The 25,037-nt window shown below is 36.8% G+C and overlaps 1 long non-coding RNA gene across 1 annotated transcript in view; it reads right to left on the bottom strand.

The window, feature by feature from the left end:
- LOC308611007 overlaps nucleotides 1-25,037 on the bottom strand; it is a 290,376-nt gene that overhangs the window by 184,650 nt on the left and 80,689 nt on the right. The window lies entirely within an intron of this gene.

Below are 25,037 nucleotides of genomic sequence, written 5' to 3'. Positions count from 1 at the left end.
GTGCCGACCAGCACTCACCAGCCCGAGAGGCTTGTCTGCTCACCCGCCGGGGCAGGCGGGGGCTGGGAGCTGAGGCTCGGGCTTCAGTCGGATCCCAGGGAGATGACAGGGCTTGGCGGTCTGAACACAGCCTGAAGGGGTTAGTGCACCACGGCTAGCCGGGAGGGAGTCTGGGAAAAAGTCTGGACCTGCGGAAGAGGCAAGAGACTTTTTCTTCCCTCTTTGTTTCCTGGTGCGTGAGGAGAGGGGATTAAGAGCGCTCCTTAAAGGAGCTCCAGAGATGGGCGCGAGCCGCGGCTAAGAGCGCGGACCACAGAGACGGGCATGAGACACTAAGGCTGCTGCTGCAGCCACCAAGAAGCCTGTTTGAAAGCACAGCTCACTATCCACACCTCCCCTCCCGGGAGCCTGTGCAGCCTGCCACTGCCAGGGTCCCGTGATCCAGGAACAACCTCCCCGGGAGAACACACGGCACGCCGCAGGCTGCTGCAACGTCACGCCGGCCTGTGACGCCGCAGGCTCGCCCTGCACTCCGTAGCCCTCCCTCCCACCGGCCTGAGTGAGCCAGAGTCCCCGAAGCATCTGCTCCTTTAACCCCGTCCTGTCTGAGCGAGGAACAGATGCCCTCAGGTGACCTACACGCAGAGGCGGGGCCAAATCCAAAGCTGAACCCCGGGAACTGTGCGAACAAAGAAGACAAAGGGAAATCTCTCCCAGCAGCCTCAGGAGCAGTGGATTAAATCTCCACAATCAACTTGATGTACCCTGCAACTGTGGAATACCTGAATAGACAACAAATCATCCCCAAATTGAGGCGGTTGACTTTGGGAGCAAGATATATTATTTTTTCCCCTTTTCCTCTTTTTCTGAGTGTGTATGTATGCTTCTGTGTGAGATTTTGTCTGTTAAGCTTTGCTTTCACCATTTGTCCTAGGGTTCTGTCCGTCCATTTTTGTTCTTTACTTTAAAAAGAAAATTGATTCCTTGATAATTATTTTTTATTGTAATAACTTTATTTCATTTTATATTACTTTATTTTATTTTATTTTATCCTCTTCCTTCCTTCCTTCCTCTCTCTTTCTTTCTTTCTTTCTTTTTTCATTCACTTTTTCTCCCTTTTATTCTGAGCCGTGTGGATGAAAGGCTCTTGGTGCTCCAGCCAGGCGTAAGTGCTGTGCCTCTAAGGTAGGAGAGCCAAATTCAGGACACTGTTCCACAAGAGACCTCCCAGCTCCATGTAATATCAAATGGCGAAAATCTCCCAGAGATCTCCATCTCAACACCAAGACCCAGCTCCATTCAACGACCAGCAAGCTACAGTGCTGGACACCCAATGCCGGGGTCAACAATATGATGACAGTTGACAACTAACCTTTTGGTGGTGAACACACTGTAGTTTATATAAATGTCAAAATATAATATTATACACATGAACCTTATGTGTTACAAACCCATGAAAATATAAATAAATAAAAATTTAATAAATAAATTTACTTTCATTAACTTATGAAACAGCAACATACTTTGCCCAATTTACTTAGCTTCAGAATTTTCATTTGTACAGTTTGAACCAGAAGAAGTACCTTTATTGGTTTATTTTTTTCTAAAATTCTAAGACTAAATTGTTATTACAATGTCTTCAAAAAATTATTAATAGAATGCTTTCATAATTATCTCACATAAATATTTAGGTAAATAGCTATGTAATAGCTGAATTTTCTCAAACTGTTAAAATATTATTTCTAAAGGTATATTTCAGGTTAAGGATTAAGCTGCAGAGATATAACGTTTAATGATATTTCTCAAGTGATAAGAACTTACTATCAGAAGCATGTAGTATATTAGTACCCTCATTATGAAGTTCAGATTCTCCAGCAGAAAATGCTCAGGGCATATGTGAGTGATGATATATTTTTTTTCTATGCCTATATTCCTATAGCATTTCTTATCATGATGTCATTGTGTAACTGCATTTAAAGTGGGCTCTTAGGGACTTCCCTGGTGTTGCAGTGGTTAAGAATCCGCCTGTCAATGCGGGGGACACAGGTTCGAGCCCTGGTCCAGGAGGATCCCACATGCCATGGAGCAACTAAGCCCATGCACCACAACTACTGAGCCCGTGTGCCACAACTAGTGATACCCACGTGCCTAGAGCCCATGCTCTGCAACAAGAGAAGGCACCGCAATGAGAAGCCCACGCACCACAACGAAGAGTAGCCCCCACTCCCCGCAACTAGAGAAAGTCCGCGTGCAGCAATGAAGACCCAACACAGCCAAAAATAAATAAATTAAAAAAAGATGATTCTTTAATCAATCAATCAATCAATCAATAAAGTGTGCTCTTAAGCATTTGCCAATTAAAGAAACTCAACCTAAAGACCCAAAGACCCCATCTGAGTTTGCTAAGTGATGCAGTGTTAATAAAACTGTGGCTCATTGGAATCTAGTGTGTTACAGGATTTTTTGCACACTTAGATCTTCAACTGATTTGGTTTGGATTCTAGTCAAATTACTTGTTACCTTGGTTAAGTGGGCTTGTGAAAAATACCTGATGTATACAACCACTTCCTATGGAGCTAATAGCTATGTGTTTGCTAAGTATTTTGTGAGAAGAAAAGATCAGAGAGCAAAGAAAGCTGGATTTCCTTAAAAGCACTGAACTGTAACATGTATGTAAAGACTGGGTAATTACTGGGCAGAAACAGGCCTGCCAGTAAAAGCCAACTATATGCAGCTCCCTTCTTTTGCTGAAAATCTGTCCTAGTTTCATGTTAAATTATATATTAAAAGAATACTACATTTTTCTATAATGATGTTTTTATAATATAGAGGGTATGTTTCTGACCAAAGACTCTACATCCACAATATATGACAAAAGCAAAGGTATAATGATAAAATATCATACTCAACTCATTTAAGTAGTAAAGTATATTCTAAACCTCATAATGGACAAATATAGTCACTGTGAGGTGGTTCTATAAGTCTCTAATATATTTTAAAAAGGTATATATCATGTTCAAACGAATTTCTACTATATCTTAAATTATGACTATATAAAATGAACACATTATCTTTAATGACCACTTATTTACACTAATATAAGTCTGTTCCCCAACAAGAAAGTTGTACATATGTATATGGGTGTTTGTATGAGTTAGGTAACTGGCATCTTTTAAAAAAACTGTTCAAGAAAGTTTGAAGTAATGAATTTTCATGTAGCATGAGGAGGTAATCAAAATCATTCTCCCATATTTCCTTAATTCTAAGGTACCTTATGTTGTATATGTCCTTAAGTTAGGGAAACTTTTTTTGGAAATAAAAAGCAAGTACACCAAATGCGCACATTAGAAGGAAAATTCTGGTTTTATAAATTTTATAATGAAGAAAGAAAATGGAATACATAGTTTTATTTACCTTAGAATTAAATTTGAATTTAAGCTTAATTTCTACAGTAACATTTAGAAATTTTTATTATGCAGTCTTTCTTGATGATAATTTGTAATTTGCTATGATTGATTTAGAATTTCCAAATTTCCATCCATTTTTAGAATTCAAAATTTTGGCTAAAACCATCAATTATTTGAAATCCTCTCTCAATCTAGACTGTGCCTGAGACCAGTACCTGATCCTCTAGAGAGCTTCATGGAGAGTATAATAAGGGGAGCCCTTGTTGAGTAATTTATAATTGATTAACATCATCATGAATTGCTCCCAACTATATTCATGATTCTGAACACTTGCGATAATTGAAATACCAAAAGAATGAGTATAAAGCTATTAGGACAAGTGGATACTTGAGCCTACTCACAGTCTCTTTGAGGCAGAGGCTCATTTTGTGCATAGGTGTAAAGAAATATATTTTTGGAAAAATAATTCTAGTTCCAGTTAGAAGATGGTGAACTCAGAGATTTCATTTATCACTGCTCAAAGTGTTTAGAGCCATTGAAAACATTTCCCCCTAGACATTGACATGATGGACTTATTTTAATCAGCAATTACAAAAGTTAACCAAGTGCCAGGCATCAGTGAGTAGATTATTGGGCAAAAATCCGTTTTTTCCCCTTGTACAAAACCTGGATGCATCCTGTCCAAGGACAGACTTAAACAGGCAAGGGAAAGTTTATTGAAAACTATTGCAGTTGGAGAGAGAGATGGGACTAAACTCTGCTGAAACAAAAGGTGGGACAGTTTATCAATTCTGGAGTGAGCTAGTGGACTGGTACTGGAGGACATTAGGAGGAGACTGGTTAATGTGATTAGGCCATCTGTGTTTGCTAATCAGCACTTATTGAAGTTAGACTCTTGCCTTCCCACAGAGAATGCGGTGCTATCTTTCTTGATGATTACATTTCAAAAACTGGATCCCATGTCCGTGAGAAAGACATTCCTGGGTTGTAAATCTGGCAAGATGACTAGAAGAAGATTTACGAGTCAAAGGGGTGAAAAAAGAATTTGCATGTTTTTTAGAGTAAATGTTCTAAATAAGGGGAGGTCAAGGGCCTATAAGTCAGGAAGAAACCTGTCTAAAGTTTTATTAAGCTGAAAGGAATGTTAAGGCTTTCTTGGTCAATCTAAACCTTGAACGCAGGTACAGATGTTTGCCAAATCTAGAGAAAAGCCTACAAGTACGACCAGCTCCTTTACCTTTAATTTCCCATCCTCCCTAATCTGATTTAGGTATTTCACTTGTGTTGTCACAGGCTTACCAATATCACAGAATTTATCAGGTCAAATTGCAATTTTTTGTCTGTTTACTACTCTTGACACTGGACTGTAAGGTACCTGAGAACAGGTATCCTGTTTACATTTGTAACCACAGGACCTACTGTAATTCCCCTTACCTCAATTAATGCCTGCTAGAATAAACTGAATTCTAAAAAATTAACAGAAAAGTAGCTGAGATAGGAAATAAAAATGTGGGAATTACAAAAAAATTAAGAGCCTTTAGTTTAGTAAAATGAAGATGGTAAGGGAATATGATCAGAAGCCATATATTCCTAGAAGGTATGAAATTTTCTAGTAAATCCTAGAAAACTAGAAGTTGGCCATACCCAGTGGAGATAGGAAAGAGGGCTCACATTTAATGTACACCATATGGTAGACACTATGTTAGCATATCAAATTTAATCGTTTTTCTGTGAAGAAAGCACTGCAAACCCTATTTTATAAGTAAGAAAACTGATACCTGGAGTGGCCATATACCACCTACAGAACAGTGAACCAAGACTGAAAAACACTCACCTTTATGGCCCCAAGTCATAAAGCTATTAAACTTGGCTGCCTTAAACATAAATTATAATAGTTTAAGTTTAGGAGAGAAAAATGATCAATACTTTTAACTTTGCATATGAGATGATATCCCTAAGAAGGGATCACCCTCAAAATATAAATAGAATCAATAAGTATCAGATGTGTCTTTAAATACTAGAGACAAGGAAGGGTGTAAAGAAAACTGGTGATGTTTGGGGGTACCTTCCAAAACTTTTGAAGGTGGTGTCCCCACAAGGAGACTCTGTCTCTTGGTAGCACCATCAGCTCTGCTTCTGGATTGGATGGATATTGAGATGACATTAGAAGTGCTCTTCTCTTAGAGTTAGTACATTGTCGGATTCTTTAGTAATGAAATACCTTTGATTCTTTGCTTTATCACCAAAAAAGATCGTTTAAAGGAACAACCTTTTTGTTTTTCCAGATACACACTGGGAATGCTATTTACCAACTCTCACTACATGCTAGAGATATGATGGTAGTCCCCTTATATATCCCTGTATACCGTACAGAAAATATTAAGGCTACTGGCATCAGTCCCATATGGTTAAATAAGCTGTTTAAAGGAGGATATTCCTGAACTGGAGAGGGATGTCTGGGAGAAGAGCAAGCAGGATGGAGAGGATTTAATCAACAATTTAGTTTTATCTGGAAGCCTGATAAAATTCAAATACCCATGTCTCGCTTACATGGGACTTAGTTTTCAACATAATATGGCTTGACAATTTTTCTTAAGAATTTGGGATGAGAAGGAAAAACATAATAATTTAATCTAGTCAATAAAAGGAATATTGATGTTCCTCTTATTTCTTTGAAATCCTTTGGTAAATTTCTTGACTTGTCATCTGACTGACTTTTACCCTTCTCTAGAAAAAAAGCATACCGGGAGGAAGTAAGACCTAGTGCTCTTTAGTGTACTCTTGGCATTCTTCCAACTCTTCTGGAAAACATCATTCTATCACTTATATTCCTGTAGAACTGTAAGTTGAAATGAAGAACCCTCTTGCCCAGCCTCTTACACAAAAGTATCACGATATTCTTTAAAAGACCCTATCCAAACAGACACATTTTAAATAATTATTAGTTCACCATCATGACCCAACCAGACTGCAAGGTTGCTTAGCAACAGAATCAGGCACTCTTAACAGGAACATGCATGGGAACAATGGTGAAAAGTGATGGAGATCTTACAAAGGTAAATTCTTTGAATTAAATCTTTGTGAAAAGACATCACAGGGAAAATATGTTTTTTAACCTAAGAATTGTCTCCTGAGATTGATATATTATTTCATAGCTAAACATCAACCACTTTCCATAGAATAGGTAGAACAATGGAACTTTTAGTCTTTACATAATTTAGGGCACTTACAAAACATTATTTATCAGTGTTAGCTTGAAAATGAATAATATTTCTGTGTCGTCCCATTATCTTTAAAACTGTATAGATATATAAAGAAAGGAAGTTACTTACAAAAATAAATACTGCAAATGTATTTGATTAACGATGTTTTAATTTTATGTCATATGTAATTAGACTATAAAAATTGTATTCTTTTAAATTTGAACAAGATATAAGTATATATATATGTATATATATGTATACATACATACACACAAACATGCATTATCTATCTAATTCCCATTTCCAGTGGAAAAGAAAAGAAAAAGCCTGCAAAGCATTGTCTCTTTGGGACTCCTAGATTGACTAATTTTTGGCTGAATGGGCTGATTTTATACTACAATACCTGTAAAGGTACTAACTTGCTTCTATTAGTAAATGGAAGAAAATTCAGTACATATAGGCTCTGTTGATGCAATATGTAAACACCCAGCAAGTTCAAAGAGTAAGCTCAACATCCTGGCAGAAGACTTCAACTTTGACCCTAGTCCCATCTCTGGCTTGGACAATTCACTTAACCACCATAGACCTCATATTCCTCATCTCTAAAAGGAGGCCTCCAAGATTATTTTCAGCTCTAAAATTCCTAAAGTTCATGTCCATCAACTCTAAGTAGCATCATTCTTTTTTCTCACAGAAGAATTGTTTGTTTTAGTGCATTGGTTATTTGACTACTGTCTTTATGTAAATACTAGAAGTAGCAGGCTTGTTCGCCAATACATTCAAGTATCAGGCAGAAAATTTTCAATACTGGGTTTTTGTTTGTTTCTTTCTTTCTTCACTGCTGATTGCATGTTGCAGAGCTGATTTTTAGTTTCTGGAGGTTAAAAACATGCTGGTGTAGATATAATGTGCTGCAGCCATTTATATCACCAGCCATAATGTTTTAAAACAACTGGCTTTTTTGCATAGTCTTAGAAGAGGGTTAGATGAGCACTTCTGTCTTCCTTTCCTTGAGAAGTTTTATAACAACACCGAAAGGTCATCTTTAAAATGTCAGACAAGATTAACAACAAAATCTTGGAAGACAGCCCGTCCACCAAGGAAACAAACCCAAAGGACTCTTTACAGATGCAAATCTTAAATAAGCAACAGAACCTGAGAGTGGGCTGAGGGCAGGGGAGAGAAATACTTTGTAACAAAGAAATACATTCAAGAGATGCCTCATGGCCTTGAACTGTTGGAAAGGAGTAGCAGTAAACAAACCTGGCCCCCAGCAATTGCTAAAGGGCACATTCATTAGGAAGTTGGAAGCAAGAAGTCTAAGATCATGAGTCAGAGAAGCAGAATCATGAGCCACACCCACACTGGGTTCTCTATGCTATTGTTACAACCAAGAGAAGTTGATGTAAATATTTTAATTGCAAGGAATTGAAAAAGTGGTTTTTAATCTCACTAGTTGATGCCAGGCCCGGTTTTTGATTATACAACTGAGGATGTAGCTCTATAGTCCTGACAGCTGAGTAGTAGAGAAGATGCAGTTTTCTTCCCACAAAAATACCACTTCTCCTACTAACAATTCTAAAGGGAGAGAAAGCCTTTAACAGAGAACACATTAAAGGAGAGTCACAGTTATTTAAAACCAGAAACTTAAATATTGATGGAAGAAGCAAGTAGGTTTAGGAAGAGAGCAAGCTACAGAAATTGATAAAAGCTTTGCACTGTTAGTTGAAATTTTTAAAATTATAAACAGAAATGGAGAATTCTCTGCAATTTGTATTTTATCCAGTATTCAACTAAGTGGCCTATTAGTTTAGTAGGATGAAAAGTATCTTGCTGGCAAATGTGGAAACTAATACAGAAACAAAATTATAAGGCAGAGACATATTTTTTGTAGCAAAGGATTTCACCAGCTTTGTCAAGGTTGACACAAGAATCATATTATAGTTATACTTAATAGAAATGTTAGATTATGTAATACATAAATGTATATTCAGTAGAAATAGTCAATAAATTGTACATAATGTACTACAGTAGTAAATGTTAAGTTCTTTTCAATGAATACTTTATAGTGTTTTTGCGATCTTTATAAAGAGCCTAGTTTTTAAATAAATACTATTTCAAATTTGGGGGATGAGAAGTTTAAAATAAGATGAACCAGATTTCTACAATCCATTTTCTGATGCTCAAAGTGGGCAGACTACAAAATGGAACATGGCTGAGGCCATGTGGTAATCTGTGTGTTCCTTGCACTGTTTGAATTATATTATACATCCGTAATATGCAGGGGCACAAATCACTCATAGGTTATGCTTTGTAGGCAAACTTTTACACACAAATAACAACTAATTAGAATAGACCTTAGCAAAACCGTGATGTTTGCTTGTTTCATCAAGCTCCACTTTCTGAGTTTCCCCTGTGAGTCTATTTATTGCTCTGTCTTCTCTATTCCCTAATACCCTCTGCAGAACACTTATGCCCTCAAGTTCCCTTCCCTCTTGCACATCATCAAAACTTGCTTTTGGATCATTCAGGCTGAGGTAAAAATGACTACGATCTTAAAGCACAACCAGTATTTGAATTTTAATGGGAAAAAAAGATTTAAGCTAAAGGGATGAGATTCCGAGATAAAGGGATGAGAGTTGAGTGCCAACCATCAGTTAGTAGATGAGAAGACATTTTTAGGCAGCAAAACTTTTCTGCATCTCTAGTCATAATACTAATTCTGCAAGCTATATAGTTGGAGAGATGCAATCATATGAAAGGCTCAAGATATCAGAAAATAGAAACCAAAACTATTTCTTCTTAGTTCATAAATAGGGTGGAGGTTTACTAAAGAGGACATTAAAATTGCTCCCTGTTTCCTGAACCCAATCCAACCAGCAAGGGAAAGGAGTTGAATAATGTGGCCTTTGAGTTGGTTAATGGCAGGGAGAATTCAGAGTGGAATTACAGATGTAAAATGGATATCAGGATGTTATTTGTGTGTATGTGTCCATCGTGTATGTGTATAGCTGTCATCTAGGAAAAGACATTTAAATCTTCTAGAGTTATTAATTCACTGAGAAGAAACGATAAACTTCAGAGTCATTTTGTTGCTCAATTGGGTCCTATTTGAAGGATGAATCAATAACCATGATTTCCTTGAATGGTCTCTCAAGGCTATTGTTTTTTTATGGCCCTGGTATGCAAGGGGGTTGTTCTGAAAGGACACAAACAGGTAATTCTCTCTTTCAAGGATTTTGGTCGTAGTAGTTGAGCAAAAACTACAGTATGATAGAAAGCAGTTCGTTTTCTTTGTCTCATATACAGAGTTAAAATTAAAAAGTGAAAAGACCCTACGTTTTATCATTTTATATTCAACACTGATCTACATAAGTGTTAAAACAAATTGATCTTACTACCCATTATGATTATTAAGGTACCAATAAAAATTCACTTTGAAAACGATTCCTGAATATGGATACATTTTGTATTCAGAATCACATGGAAAAAGAAGCCTCTTAATTTACATGGGCCAGTGTCCCATAGTTATTGATCATTATTCATGGGAAATAAATTAATTTTCTAACATCCATCATTTGCTATTTTTTTTAAACAAAAGAGGGATTTTATTGTTCAGCACAGGGAAGCATAGCCATCATTTTATAATAATTAAATGTAGTATAATCTATAAAAATATTGAATCACTATGTTGTACGCCTGAAACTAGTATAATATCGTAAGTCATCTATACATCAATAAAAAGAGGTATTTTACTTTTCTTATCAGCTGTTCAGTTCTTTGGTAAGAAGTGAGGAAAAAAACACTTACTGATTCTAAGGAAATCAGATCCTTGATTTGCCTGATGATTATGAATATGATAAATGTGTTCTCTACAGAACAGTAGCTCTTAATCAAAAAAAGGCCAGCTCTAACATATTCTACAAAGAAGACTGTGCCAAGATATAGCAATCTTTTATGATTCTTTTGAAGTTTAAACAAAGAGTGTACTCTGCATGAATTTTATCTTTCAACTAAATCATTCTACTGGAATTTCTGATGCTATAGTACTAGTTTACAAAGAAAGTGTAGTAGGCTTCACATATCTCCATATCTTATATTGATGGCATTTAAATTCTAATACCAAACTGTTATTGTTTCATAAACTAGGAGAAAATTACGCTTATAACAAGCAGGAGAAGCTGGCAGAAACAATAGATTTTCCATTCTTTGCTTTCTATTGTTTGTAAGCCTAATTACCCTAGTTGACCAATTAATGACAACACATGATGAAATTTTCCTGACTGCTGATTAATTAGCTCTAATTTCACTAGCTTTGTTACTGCTAAGGCTTCCACTAATTCTATGTGTGAATGTCTTCTTACCCTACTCCTCCTACTTTCCTCTTTGAACTTCCTCATATGTAGAGAACCCATTTGATTGACTTAAGCATCAGAAGATACTTATAATCAGAGAAAAAGCAAAAAAGAATGACTATAATGCCAATTAGTATAACTATTAATTAGAAATTATGTTTTGAGGATTTTCAGACAGAAGAGGAGTAGAAATGATAATAGTTTAGATTTAGGAAAGCTGTAGTACACAAAGAGAACCCCAAATCACACCACAGATAATTTTGCAGGAATTTAATATATCTGATATACACTCAATTTGTGCCCATGAATGGTGAGCAACTAGAAGTAAAGGAGAATCACATAGTTACATTTCTGGACAAATCAGGTTATCAGAATGATGTAATAAGGGCAGTTTACCTCAATCACTTCTTAGGCTTTCTTATTTACTATGCTAAATGTTAAATGAGATTTCTGAGTAAAAGCATTACAATGACTTCAGCATTGTGGGACATGAAACACAGTGAGAACTCAGAGCAAGGAAGGAAATAAGTCAGGTAAGAAGGAAAAAGAATTGAAAGAGCTGAAAGATGGATTACTTGGCTGTCAGGTGTTAGGAGAGTTTATTTGTGCTTTTTCTTAATCTTCATAATGCTCTTGTCAGAATGGTAGTAACATACCCATTTTTTTTTTTTAGATGAGCGACCTTTAACTGTAGTTTGCACGTGATTGTCTGCCAGGTTTTCAAGTCTGTGATGGGGACAGTAATGTCAGAAATTTCAATCCCAGTCAAATCAAGACCTGGTAGAAACACCATTATGGCAGTGCATAGTGTTGACCCAAATTTGACCACATTAAAATGTTGTTCTTTCTTCTCCAGGATGATAGTCTGTATTTCAAGAAGAATTCTAATTCTAGCCCCATAACAATTTCTCTGAGTTCTTTGTGCCAACTAAAGCCTTTGATTGATTTTCATATTAGCAAAGCCCTGGAATTCTATGCAAAATGCTATGAATAGTTAGCAAATATCAAAAGGATGCAGAGCCGTTATCAGATTCTCAAAACTCAAACAGATTATCTAAGAGTTTACATGAAATGAGGTAATGAATGCCCTTTCTGGATCCAAACATTATAATATTTTTAATCCTTACCGTGGTCCCTGAAATGTCTATTATCTCTAATTATCAGTAAGGGAGCTGAGGCGTCGTAAAGTCTAAGTAAGTGAGAGGTCTGGAATTCAAATCCAGGCCAGTTTCAGTGTTGAACACCACTAATTCTATAGCCTACACTGCATTCTATACTCTCACTGTAGATAATCAATAAATGTTCATTTATTTCCTTTACCCCAGTTGGGGACAAAGAACATGGGTGGGTGAAAGAAAGCACAGATTAGTTTTAATGTAAATGATATAATAATAATGCTAGTCAGCAGTTACAGAATATTCATATTGTGCTAGGAGTTGAGCATTAAGTACTTTACAGGCATTCTTTTATTTAAAATCTCATATATATAATACCTACCTTAGGAAGTAGGTAATATAAATGTGCCAAGGTGATTGAAATAACGTGGTCATGTACAGTCAATGAAACTGGGAAGGAGTTTTCTGGGCTGATGGTTGAATTTTGGCCAAGACATTAAGGGGAGAAGGGATGAGCACTGGTGGGGAGACTGAAAACTTATTCATCATAGGGAGAAAGCACTGGTGGAAGCATTGTACTGCTTGCTTAAGAACTGTTACCCTCATAACCCAAAAACTGAGGTTTTGCTGAAAGCTGAAGGCAGATTTCTTGCAGTGTGAAAAAGAAGTTACTGATATCTCTTCATGTTTGAACCTGACTGTTTTTTTGCAGATTTGTTGAAATGACTCAAGTTCTCTTTCAGATCTAGACTAAATGTCTGTATCATAGCATTAGGGCCCATGAAGCAGCATCTGCAAGCCCATACTCACCTCCCCCCTTTTTAGTGTTTTGCACTCTGGAAAAGCAAACAACAGCAACAACAATATCTTATTTCCTTTTATCTATAGTTATTATTCATCTTTTCAAGAAACCCATTTGATATATTTATGCTAAAATATAAATGAGATTTTTCCAGTTTTATTGAGATTGAATTGATATATAATATTGTATCTGTCCAAGGTGTACAATGTGATGATATATATATATATATATATATATATATATATAGTGTGAAATGACTACCACAATAAATTTAGTTAACCTTAATTCACATAATTACAAATTTTATTTTTGTGATGAGAACTTTCAAGATCTACTCTCTTAGCAAATTTCAAACATAAAATACGGTATTGTTAACTGTAGCGACCAAGCTGTACATGACATCACGATTACTCACTTATCTTATAACTAGAAGTTTTTATCTTTTGATCATCTTCACTCATTTTCCTCACCTCCAACCCCCAGCTCTGGCAACCATCATTCCTTTCTTTCTATCATGAGTTCAGCAGTTTAGATTTCACTTATGAGATCCTAAAGTATTTATCTTTCTCTGTCTGACATTTCATTTAGCATAATGCCCCCCAAATCCACCCATGTGGTCACAAATAGCCAGATTTCCTTCTTTATCATGGCTGAATAATAGTAGGTTGTATGCACCCCATTTTCTTCATCCATTCATCCACAAAAATCACTGAGGTTGTTTCCATGTCTTGGCTACTGTATTGGGTTGGCCACAAAGTTCATACAGTTAATGAATACACTGTTCAATAAAACTTGGTGGAAATGAAAAATGTGTCTTTCATTTTTACTTAAAATAAATCTTTGACAAAGCCAGCTAGGCATCCCTTTGAGTAATGACTTATATGGCATTGAAATATTTTAAACATATGAACAGTAATAGCTTAAATGACAAATGTTACTAATATTGACACAATTGATCAAGGAGAATATGTTAGAATCTGTTAAAATGCAGATGGACAGTGAAAGAACAAATATAACTTTTAACTAAATATTGTCTTGATATTTAGACCATTGATTAAGAGCATGATAACAGGTTTCATCCATTTCAAGAAAGCAGAATATTTGCAGATCACTTCACATTTACTAGGTATGTTCTCAGTCTGGAAGGATATATTTCATTTACATGTGTCATTTAATTTAACCGCATCCCTCTGTAATAGATAGTGTTATCCCTATTTGCAGAAAGGAAACAGGTTCAGAAAGATTAAGAATGTTACCTAATTCTAGTAAGTAGCCAAACCTAAACTGATCTAATTCCAGGGCAAAGCTCTTTCTGACACATCAGTGTGGGTCTTTATCTCTTTGAGAATTGTTGAACATTAAAAGCCTTCTTCCAGGTAAATGCGTAAAGAAACAACATGAGCAATGATATAACAATACAAGTCTCACTAAATAATTGGTGTGTTTGGCCTTGCTTTTGCTGATAGATCTTTTGCAAAATTGCTTTTCTCTGAGATAGTGGACTTTAAATATTTTCTTTGAAGACTTTCCTAAACTATACCTATCAGAAAGCCTCTTTGCTTTCAGCCTAAAGAAAAATGAAAGCTTACTTAACTACACTTAGGTGCCAGGGTCATACTATGAACTCTACACCTGCCAGGATTCACGCTAAGATAGGGTGGCTCCGCAAACTGTCCATAGTACTGTGATTTCGTTCTGATATTTTGAAGTAGAAATAATTTAATAACTATTCACAAAAGAGAGAAACACTGTTTCTTGGTCCTCAATATCATACTGCTGTAGGCTACTTCTTTTTCTCTTCTGTTGCCCCTTAGTATAGAGAGTGTGTTTTGGGGACCCTCCTTCACGATCTTCTCCATTCCAAGAGCATCTTACATAAATCCAGGACTTCTCAAGCAGGCAGTTTTGCCAGATGGTCTTAGGGTTGGTTGTACCCATATATGTATAATCCTGATCTTCTCAAGTAAGTTCCTTATAGAGCATAATGGCTAAGAGAATTGGTGCTGATACCAGACCTGAGTTCAAATCCTGCCTATGCCCCTAACTAGCTGTGTAACCTTGGAGAAGTAACTTAAGCCCCTTAAAGGGATTAGATTTCTCACCCGGAAAATGGTATAATAAATGCATCTACCCCATATGGTTAGTGTGTAAATTAATGTAACTTGAGATGGTGCATGTTAAGCATTAGCACAGTGCCTGTCTTTTGTTAGTAATAACTGCTTTTTTTATTAATTATTCTCTATATATGAGACATTATTATCTTGTCTACTCTAAAGTTCCAGCATTAACTCAGGCGTAGCTTCACCAAGTACTGATCATGTGACCTTGGCCTCTCATTGCCTCAGTTTTCTCATTTGTAACACGGGTATAATAATAGGCTTATTTCATAGGCCTATGAGGAAAACCTCATATATGTATGTGTGTGTGTGTGTCTATATATATGTATTTAAACAGTGTCTTAGAATAGTGTCTGGCACATGATAAGCATTACAGAGTATTGCCTGCTGCTACTAGTACTGCTATTATGAGAACTAACTGTTGAGAATAATCCTTCATATACTGGTTTATTCCACTGAAGATAAAGGAAACTAATAGAATGTTAGAAATCAGATTAAACACAGAAAGCCAATAAAATATACCAAGACAGAAGATGATGAGAGTGTAAAAACATAGAAGAAATAAATGGTTTTTGTTTCTCTTATTCTTTTTCTTTTTTAAAGAAGGAAAGAGCCTAGAAATAGGACAAAAACTATTCATTGGCTATACTGACATGGGATCGCTGGTGACCTTCATAAGTAAAATTTCAGGACAGTGGGCAGTGAGATTACGGTGAGAGAAGTCAGATGGATGTAAATTATAGTGTAAATGGGACGTGAGGAAATGGAAACAATATATGAAGATAACAATTTTGAAAAGTTCAGACATGAATTGGCTAAAGAAGATATGCAGGGATTAGGGGAGGAGGGAGGCTTTCATGTTGCACGTATAGTTTTTAACATTTTAAGTTGGAGTTACTAGTGTAGAATGAGGTTGAATTTTGGCAAGAATCATTCATAAGGAGTAGATGGGCTGTAGAAAATGCAGTGCTGTGAAGTACTTGAGAAGATGAGAGAAAATGAAATGCTATCTGTAGTGCACATGGCCTTTAAACTTTAACTCCTGTAGTAAAAGGGAATACAAAGATCAATGCAAATGCTAATGAATTAATGGATTTGGCAATGGACTATTTACTGACTTCTGTGTTCTTAATGAGTTATGAAGCACCTCACCAGCTCACAGTGAAGGAAGTAGAGAGGATGGAGGTTAAGTAAAGCTTCTAAGAAAATAGTCCTTAAGGAGAATTAGAAAGAGCTTACTGTAAGTCAGAGCAATATTTCCAGTCTTGAAAATCCATCTGAAGCTGGTGATTATTAATTTATTGGAATACCAATTTGCCCTGCCACATGATTTTTCTCCAGCTACCTGGATATAAGTTACACAGAGGCAGAAGAGAGTGAGAGATAACAATCGAGGGAAAATACAATTAGTATTTTTTTTTTTTTACCTTTTTCCACTTCCCCGCTCCAACTCTGGGGAGCCTTCACGGACATGGCTGCCCTCCCAGCCTCCAGCAGCACTCTGTTATCAAAGAATTCAAAGAAATGGAACATAGGTTTCCAACTTATTCATTTAGCAAAATCAAAAATTATATATAGTGTCTTCCGTTGGCAAAGATTTTTGCAATATAATTTGGTTCCATCTTTTGACAAGTAATTTGGCAATGTCTAGCAAGATAAAAATGTTAATAGCTTTTTACACATTAATTCTAATTCTGGATGCTTATGCCAATAAATACTTTATAATCCAGAAAATTATTATATAAAGATGCTCATTGTCATGTCATTTGTAATAACCAAAAATTGGAAACACCTTTAATTGTTAACAATAGGAAAACAGTTTAGGAAATATCCACTTAGTAGAAAGTTACACAGTTACTATATTATAATTACAAGATGATGGAGCAAAATAGAATAATGCTTAATAAAGAAAGAATGAAGAAAGTTGACCTACAATTGTCTCTTCCTTATGACAGTAATTATGTAAACATATAAATATTTATTAAAACTTAAAACCAAAATAAAGTTTTAAAAGCTCTGTACCAGTAATGGGGATTTTATGTTTGTTTCAAAATATTTTTTAACATAACTCTTATAATTTTGTTTTTTCTACTCCTTTTCTAAGAATTTCTGATTATTACCTCATTTTTCATTCCATAGTTTCAAATAAAGTCAGCAATTTTATCATCAGAGAAGATTAGACTTATTTGACAGTTCATAATTCTAAGTTATTTGGTATAAAAAGACCATATACACTTGTAGGTGCTTTCAAAATAATATTTCGAGAATTTTTTTTTTTTTGCTTAGTCTTTCCTAGTATGGAGATTAAGCAAACTACCTAAAATTGCTAGCCATTCTTTTTTCATTTTTCTCATTTTATTCATTTATCTTGCTCTTCACAGAAATGATAACAAATGAGTCTGCAGTTGCATCTGCCAATTTCTTAAATCCTCTATTATCCACATTATGAAATCATACTTATATGAATGCTTCCAGTATTTTCAGAGCTCTTTAGTTATTATACTTTAGCATTCTGTATGAAGTATCTTATGTAAGTGTAAAATTTAGACTCAACTTCTGGAAGCTTTTGATTTCTTAGTTCAAAAGTGAGAGATCCTTAGTTCAGCCATATGATTAACAATTACTTGTATAGTAAGAAGCTCCTAAATTATTGTTTTATGGATACCTGGCAGTTTTCTTGCCATTTCTCAGAGGTTCTCTATTAAACACATTCTCTCTCTTTCTCTCTCTCTCTCTCTCTCACACACACGTTGTGATTAAAAGCAGAGACTTTGGCATTATGAAGTCTAAGTTTCAATTTCCAGTTCTGTAGTTTCTGGGCCACTTCACTTTAGGCAAGTAACCTAATGTCTCTGAACCTTGTTATTTTCATCTGTAAAATGGAGATTACAATTATATCAGACAATCATCAGAACATCCGTAATGATTTTAGAGTTTCAGAGTCAGGTACAAGCAGGCACTCAGTAAATGGCTAGTGCTTTTATTACTTTATTATTATTTAGGTCTTGGTTTTCCTTGAGTCTGTGAGTCCCCATAATGAAATGTAATTTCCAGTAGATTGAGTAATACCTATTTTCACCAAAAAATTTAACTGAGTTCATTACTTTCTGTGCAACCCAGATTAGTTTTCTGCCTTTTTTTCTGTGCCGTCTGTAGGTGTTCAATAGATTTATTTAATAAATGTATGAATGCATGAATGCGTAGATGAATTTTTAAATGCTTCTTTTTGAGAAGGTAGAACAAATGTGACACCGTAAAACAGATAAGAAAATAGTCCATGGAAAAAATGGCAAAGTCACATATGTGCCCAGGGCCAGCCTAAGGAGTATTGTTTTTTTTTTTTTTTTAAGGAAAAATGTGTTGAATAGCTTATTTTAATTATTTTTAAAAGTTAAGTACAGGGGGCTTCCCTGGTGGCGCAGTGATTCAGAGTCCGCCTGCCGATGCAGGGGAAACGGGTTTGTGACCCGGTCCGGGAAGATCCCACATGCCGCGGAGCGGCTGGGCCTGTGAGCCATGGCCGCTGAGCCTGCGCGTCCGGAGCCTGTGCTCCGCAACAGGAGAAGCCACAACAGTGAGAGGCCCGCGTACCGCAAAAAAAAAGTTAAGTACAGGGACTTCCCTGGCGGTCCAGTGGTTAAGACTTCACCTTCCAATTCAGGGGGTGTGTGTTCAATCCCTAGTCGGGGAGCTATGGTCCCACATGCCTCACAGCCAAGAAACCAAAACATAAAACAGAAGCAGTATTGTAACAAATTCAATAAAGACTTTTAAAGTGGTCCACATCAAAAAAAAAAAAGTTAAGTACAAAAATTTGCTGATGATTTACATATTTAGCACCAATAAAATAATGTGAGATTAGCTGTACTAAAACAGAAGGTTGAGCTACATTCACATTAAGTGACATTATATGGTCTAAATTTATGGAAAACTTCTGAAATGGCTGATAAAAAGTAAGATGATGAGTGACCTTTGAGCAGAAAAAGACAGAAAGAGAAATGGCCTTTTCTACATTCTATTGTGCCTCTAAGTAAAATGCTTGGTCATCTAGCTACAAAGCTATGTGTCATTTGGCTTTAGGCACCTACTGTGATTTACCTTGTGAAGATCAGATTTTGCCATGGAGAGGATTTGTAAAAGTATCACACATTCCAGTACCATTGGCAACCACAGCTACCAAAAACTCCAATTTAACTTGATGAACCTAATGTCAGATGATAGTATCATTTCCTTGTGGGTGTTTTCGGAAAAGGTGGGTAGGAAATGTATACAAGTGAATACTTTATTGACTGAAATAACAATTCATCATTTTGAAAACATAAAATACATTAAAGTTGTTATAGCATCATGCATTAATATTTCACTGTACTTTAGACATTGCCTACAATCAATGTTTTCTGCCCTTTGAAACAGAATCTTTTTTGTGGTATGCATTAATCATATAAAAGATTAAACACTGAAAAGAAATTCAGCCTTTAAAGACAATTTGCTTTGATTTATTCAGTGGGTTCTTCCAAAAAGTTAATACAAGAATTATTGCTTGTTGAATTGGAGTTACAAATTCTTTCAGAGTTACTTAGTATTTTCTGTAATATCAGTATCAAGGAAGGTAAAGCAAATTGACATATTCATTAGGAAATACAGGCACATAATCATAAAACAAGAAAACACAGCGTTTTTATAGACTTTATTTTTTAGAAGTGTTTTAATTTTACAGAAAAATTGAGAAGATAGTATAAAGTGTTTCCATATACACTATACCCATTTCCCTCTATGATGATCCACTTCTATTAGTATGTTACATTGTTACAATCAATTAACAAATATTGATACATTATCATTTATTATAGCCCATCCATTAGTAAAGTTCCTTAGGTTTTACCTAATGTCCTTTTTCTATTCCAGGATTTCATCCAAAATATCACATTACCTTTAGTTGCCATGTTTCCTTAGGCTCCTCTTGGGTTTGATAACTTCTCATATTTTCCTTGGATGACCTTGACAATTTTGAGTAGTTAGTTTTTTGTAGGATGCCCACTACTAGAATTTGTTTGATGCATTTTTCATGATAATATTGGGATTATGTGTTTTGGGGAGGAAGACCACAGAGTAGAAGGGTCATTCTGTAAGATCACATCAAGTGTACAAAGTATCAATATGCATTATGAATGCTGAGGTCGACGTTGATCACCAGGCTGAGGTAGTGTTTTTCAGGTTTCTCCATTGTAAGATTACTGTTTTCCCATTTTCATGCTGTAGTTTTTGGAAGGAAGTCAATATGCTCAGCCCACAACTAAGGAAAAGGGAGTTATGCTTCAGATGGGGTACTACATAAACTATTTGGAATTCTACTGCACTGGAGATTTATCTATTCTCCTGCATTTATTTATGTATCCAATTATTTATTTATATCAGAAAAACTCATGGATTTTTATTTTATACTTTGGGTTATAATCTAATTCTACTTTAGTTACTTTGTTCCTCAAATTGCTCTAGTCCTGACCCTTGTGAACTCTTTTCAGTTGGCTCTTGTGCCACTCTGAGGTATCCCCATCCTGTATTGTTTTTTTTGGAACTTCCTTCCTTTCTGACACTATAAGATGGTCTTGTCTATAAATCTTGTATATTTACTGCCCTAGTCCTAGAATCAGCTATTTCTTCAAGGATAACTAGGTCTTTTTAGTGGAGAACGGTATTAGACAGCAGGATCTGGGTGTGGGGTGTGCTAATTGCTGCTCGGATGTCATTGCTTCTAGATCTTCTCAGCTGACAGAGCAAAGAGATAATATGTGTGTACATGACCCACGTATAGGCACATATCTATAAGTATCTCTCTACATAACCATGTGTATTAAGGTAATATGAAGCAATATTAAGCTAAACATGAACGTATATTGATGTTTCCAACGTTAATCTGTTACCACATAGATCATCTTAGCCTCATCTCTTGCTTATCTTTAAATTTCAACTCCAGCAAAACACTTGGCTTTTAGAAGTATGGAAAACAAATTGTAGCAACTTTGGGAAGCCACATCATCTAGCAGAATAATTCTTAAAGGGCAAGGTGTATATCATCAAATTTTAACTTACAGTCAGCAGTACTTTTTAACATCAAAAGGCCTCCAGACCTCTGCTTCCAAGAAGATGAAGTAGCCCATTTCTCCCAGGTTCTCCCACTTAAAACTAAAACCCTGAACATAACAACAAACAAACATAGGAAGACGCTGAAAGGTGGAAATGAGAAGGCAGACTTAACTAGGGACTTTGGGACTTGAGGAATAACATGGTGATGAGTCCCCTGTGTTTCCTGTTGCTTCCCATACATCCTGGAGAGGGTATTACAGGAACCCCCAATCAATAACCACCAACAGAACAACAGACAAAAAAGCTTCCGAAAAAAACACAAAACCCTGTTCCCCCTAGCCAAAGTATGAGGAAAGGGGTTGCTAAAGACAGAAGACCATTTGGGCAATAATATACACACTACTCGAGCCAAGTGCCAGTGGAATATTGCACCCATCCCCTACGTCCTGTGGTTTCAGTTGGGCCAAGGTAGGATTTGATCTTCCACACCACCCCACTCCTGCCCTCCAGAAGAGGCAGCGCTCTGATTCCCCACCAGGGTTGTTTCAGTGTGGTCCAGTGGTGAGCTGAGCCTCCACCCCTTTCCATTAGCAAACAGACTTTAAAAGGTGGTGCCTGACAGGCTAGTTAACACTGGGCTGCCCTCACACAGTCGTGGGGTCCAATGGTGGGACTTAGCCTCCGTCTCTCCCTGACATCAATAAGAATAGGATGTTACAGGTTGGAGGGAGTAGGCACCCCACTAACCCCCAACACATGGTGTCAGTGAGACCCAGTGGGGTGCTGAATCCCCATAACTATCCTGAGGCAGTAAGACAGAATGAGATGGCACAAGCAGGGCTAGTTGGCAGTTCTCTTCCTCTTACCCTGGTGTCAGTGGGGCCAGCACGTAGCTGACCCTCTACCCACACCGGGCATCAACAAGAAGGAATGAAGTGGGAGGAAGGACAGCAAACACTTCACTTCTCCCCTCCCCTGGTGTCAAGAAATCTACTGGGGAGATGAACTTCCACTCCTACTAAAAGGCAACACAATGATATTAATGTTCCCACTTTTGGGGGAAGGTGTCAGAAAGGCCATAGGATAGCTGAACTTCTACTTGATCTGTCTGCAGTGAGGCAATGTAAGTGCCCACTTTTGCTGGGGTATTGTCAGTAGGGCCCAATGGAAATCTGTATGTAACCCCCCAGTCCTCATACTACACCTCAAATAGGATGATTTCCGTCTAAAATGTAATAATAAAATTAAATGGGATGCAGAGTCATATAATAGCTCACAATGTTTAGAATTCAATGGAAAAATACTCATGACACTAAGAACCAGGAAATCACAGAATAAATGAGAAAAGACAATAAACATACACCAACACTGAGATAAAACATCTATTGAAATGATCAGACAAGGATTTTAAATAAGCTGTCACATAAATGCTTCAATTAGCAATTATGTGTTCCTTGACAGAAATGGGAAAAATAGAAAATGTAAACAAAGAACTAGAAGCTATAACAATAAAAACAAATGAGAACAGTAGAACTGAAAAATACAACAATCAAAAAGCTTTGCTCAAGAGTAGAGTGGAGATTACAAAGCATAGAATCATGAACTTAGAAGAGATCAATACAATCCACCACATGTACAGAGAAAAATAGACTGAGGGATAGAGACGGGAGAAAGAACAGGATCTCAAGAACGTGTAAACAGTAACAAAAGCACGAACATTCATATCATCAAAGTTCCAGAATGAAAACAGAGAGCAAGTAGGACTGACAAAGTATTCAAAGAAATCATGACTAAAAAGTTCCCAATTTTTTAGAAGACATAAACACAAATTCAAGAATCTGAGCAAACCCAAAGAGGAAAAACGCAAAGATATCCTTGCCAAGACGTGTCATAATTAAACTTCTGAAAAGTAGAGACAAAAAAAATCTCGAAAGTGGACAGGAAGAAACGATGCATTACTTATTGAGAAACACCAATTCCAATGACAGCATATTTCTTGTCTAAAACTCTGGAGTCAGAAGCATGGACATAACATTTTTCAAGTGCTAAAAGAAAAGAACGCTCAGCCACAAATTCACACTTTCTATATCCACTTTCTTGTTTGACTTACATTAATGGACTACTAACTCATCTTTCTATATCCGGGACTGCCATCACCCTTCTCCAAAAATCTAGTCACAGTATTTCCAGAGTGATCTTTCTGAAAATGAAACAACTTTTTCTTATAAAAATACCTGATTGTGTTATGTAACTTTTCTCTCTTCTAAGTTACCAGTTAAAATCCTTCAATGGATTCCCATCTTTCTTGGAGTAAAATCTCACATCCAAACTCTCTTTGTCCTTTTGGGCTGCTGTAAGATTATGGTGCAGGTTGGGTGGCTCATAAACAACAGGCATTTTTTTCTCACAGTTCTGGAGGCTGCAAGTGCAAGAATAGGGTGGCAGTATGGTCAGATGAGGGCCCTCTTCTGAGTCACAGACTTCTCATGGTAACCTCACATGGCAGAAGAGCTTCGGGAGCTCTGGGGCGTCTCTTGTATAAGACCACTAATCCCATAATCATTTCCCAAAGGCCCCACCTACTAATACTATAACCTCCGGAAATTAAGATTTCAACGTATAAATTTGGAGGCGAACACAAAGACTACACCACAGCACTTACTATACATACATGGACCATTCATGGTCTGGCTTCTACCACCCTCTCCATTGTCTTCTTTTCTTACACTCCAGTGAGCATTTCTTTATTTCTTTATTTTTTTTTTTGCGGTACGCGGGCCTCTCCCTGTTGTGGCCTCTCTCGTTGCGGAGCACAGGCTCCGAACGTGCAGGCTCAGCGGCCATGGCTCACGGGCCCAGCTGCTCCGTGGCATGTGGGATCTTCCCAGACCGGGGCACAAACCCGTGTCCCCAGCATCGGCAGGCGGACTCTCAACCACTGCGCCACCAGGGAAGCCCCAGTGACATTTCTTATACTGATTATGAATGGAACTCCTTTCTGGACTGATCCTTAACCATTCATTTTCTGGCAAACATGAATTTATCTTCTCTTTTCCTCAAAAATTCACCCTTCTTTCATGTTACATATCCATTTCCATTGCCTTCTACAGGAAGCCCTACTGATATCCCCCATATACTACTGTCCACAGCATGAATTAAGGTCTTACCGTGTCTTCCTATAGCACTCTGTAATAATTTTTACGGTAACTATGGATTTTCTTATTTGAGTGTCACAATACATTGACTTCAAGGTGGCACGATAATGATTTTAGTAACAGTAACACTGGTGCCTAGTTTAACCCATGGCCTACTTTAGGTGTTCAATAAATGTTTGTTGAATGAGTGAATGAATGAATGAATGAATGGTCAGTTTGAAATCTTAATCATGTTACTTTTCAAAAATCTGTTAAAAAGATACCCACAGTTTTCCAGAAGATTAGGGACTTAGGATCTTCAACTTGATTTAATAGAGGAAATTTTTACTCATACATCATGCTTAAATACCTCAAAGTAAAACCATTAACCCAGGAATTTAAGGTTACCATTTGGACTTGCAAGCCAATAATTAATATCTCCTGCCCCCGCTGTATTAGATGGTTTCAATGCTCCACTCATATCTCCCCAGCACTCATCATTCCAGTATATGCTGATAGACTCATGCTACCACCTGCAATTATCCACCTTAGGGCAGGCCAGAAATGTACAGGAGTTAATGTATCTGGGTGTAGCTTTCAACCAAGGACAGAGGGGACTGGAAGATAAGTACTTCAAGTTTCTCACCAATTCTTGGGATAACTCTGAGACATGTTCTATAGAGTTTCACAGAACTCCCCTGAAGTACTGGCAGCAGTTTCCTGCAGGAGTAATTGATTCAGTAATGCACCTCTGTTGGCTTCCTTCCATGGCTCCATTCTCAATTCCCACTCCACTTCTGAGTTTTCTGGAAGCACCTCC

Source organism: Mesoplodon bidens (assembly GCF_964165515.1).
Source record: "Mesoplodon bidens genome assembly, contig: HAP1_SCAFFOLD_49, whole genome shotgun sequence".
NCBI lineage: Eukaryota > Metazoa > Chordata > Mammalia > Artiodactyla > Ziphiidae > Mesoplodon > Mesoplodon bidens.
This window is presented reverse-complemented; position numbering and strand designations above follow the sequence as displayed.